Source organism: Indicator indicator, chromosome 14, assembly GCF_027791375.1.
Source record: "Indicator indicator isolate 239-I01 chromosome 14, UM_Iind_1.1, whole genome shotgun sequence".
Taxonomy (NCBI): domain Eukaryota; kingdom Metazoa; phylum Chordata; class Aves; order Piciformes; family Indicatoridae; genus Indicator; species Indicator indicator.
The window spans coordinates 12,375,014-12,377,147 of NC_072023.1; positions in this window are offsets into that span (position 1 = coordinate 12,375,014).

Here is a 2,134-nt window from a genome sequence, read left to right on the forward strand (position 1 = left end):
AACTTCATACTGGTGTGGCCAATACACCAGGGAAAATTGACTGGCAGATGATAAATCATCCAGATTCTGAGGCTCCTGAGGACGGGGTACCACTGCCTCTGAGTCAGATGATGGCAGAAATTGTTTTGCCCTTGGAAAAAGATAAGCACAAATAGAATCTATAAGAAAGAACCCTCACATCAGTCTTGGCACTGTGGGCTGAGAAAGGAGGTATATGTAGTCATAGAAGTGGACCTAAGCTTAGTTTCCTTTGGGTCCAGTTTGTGGTATATGGAGGGCCTGTGCTTTAAAATTGCTGAATGTCAAAGAGTGTTCCTTGAAATACTGAATACTAAATGCCTCTCAAAGTAGGTTTGTTTTGTGCTTTGAATTGGGAGTGCCATCTGAATAGGTTCTTTGGAAATCTGGATTCCCCTGCCTTTCCCTTAGGGTCTTTCTAAACTGAGTGGAAGGACTTTTAGGTGGCCCCACTAGGCAATTCTGCAACAGTTGAGCCCACTGAGACAGTGGCATTTCTGACAAGTGAGCTTTGGTTACAGTAATTATATATACAGCAATTAGAATGATGTGTTCCAGGCACTAAAAGGGTGTTTTAAAGCAGTTTTTTCATGCATTGTGGCCCATCAGCTTGGGAAGGACTATCTGCCCTCCAGAGGTTCAAACAGCTGGCACTTTCTTAGGTGGTCTTTGATGAGGTTGTCTGGCTACACATTCATATTCTGTTTGGTGGTTTTTTTGCTTGCTTTGTTTTCTTAATCAGTGATATGACCTGCAGCCAGAGGAGTGCTGCACATTCTCTTCAGTCCCGGGGAGGCTTTCTGTCTTCTTTTCTCTTACAAAGTAAAAAGGGCCCTGCCAGACCAGCCCATCCAAGTGGGGCTTCTCCAACTCAGACTGGCAGTATGCTGCTAGGGAAGAAAGAACCAACAAACCACCAGGTAAGTCTTAACTCTGTTCCTTGAAAGGTGCTCAGTATCCCAGGAGTTAACTTGCAGCACATCACTGCTCCAAGTTTTTGCTTCCACCTGAAAAAAACCAAAAAACCAAAATGCCCTTTGCCTCCTTGCCAAGTGTCTGCTGGGCCAGAATGCAGCACGAGGACAGCTTCTGTTGTCTGGTGCTTGCAGGTGCTTGGTTTCTTTTCTTCCTCTTTTGCACTTGGTTCTGCAGCCTAGCACAGTGTAACTTAGCCAAACCATTCCTCTGCCTTCCAGAGTGCCAAAGGAAAAGAAGGAGCAGTGAGCTGTAAGGATGGGAAGAGCCATTACAGTGGGCTAGGAGCAGGCGAGTCCAGCTTCCTGCAGCAGCGGCAGAAGCGCTTGCAAGAGCATGGGAAGGAAAGGAAGGAGCTGCTGTCGAAAGGGACCTCCCAGGTACCAGGCAACACTGCAAGGCTGGCAAGCTGAGGGCTGCTGGTTTTGTAGTTAGTTGTGCAAGTGCCCTGTGAAGATTCTGAATTGCTGCTCAGATCTAACTGTATCAAAGGTTAATCTCTGTAGTTTAACCAGCTCCTTCCATACTTGGTGTATTTCTGTGTCCCTGGAAGGGCGTCAGTATTGGCATTTCAGATGGGAGAAGAGTTATCCTTTGTCATGGTCTTGTCACCAGCCTGGTCCTGGGGGGAGGGTATGTTTCATTCACAGAATTGTTCTGGTTGGAAAAGACCTCTAAGATCGAGTCCAACCATCGCCTGAACACCACCATGGCCATTAAATCATGTCTCAAAGTGCCTTGTCCACATGATTCCCGGACACCTCCAGGGATGGTGACTCCACCATCTCCCTGGGCAACCTATTCCAATGCCTGACTGCTCTTTAGAAAGATTTTTTTCCTAATATCCAACCTAAACCTCCCCTGGCACAATTTCAGGCCATTTCCTCTCATCCCATCACCTAGAGAGAGGGAACTGACCCCCACCTCACTGCAACCTCCTTTTAGGTTGCAATGAGGGCTCCCCTCAGCCTCCTTAATGATTATGTTCAAATACTTTGGGACAATCCCCATTCCTTAGTGGTAGTGGGCACCCATCCTGCCCAAGCAAGTTCTCTCCTATGGGCTCTTGTGCTGGTATGTGTCAACTCCATGTGGGACAGACAAAAATCAGTAGAAAGGTTTCCTGGAGAGGGCTGGAAAT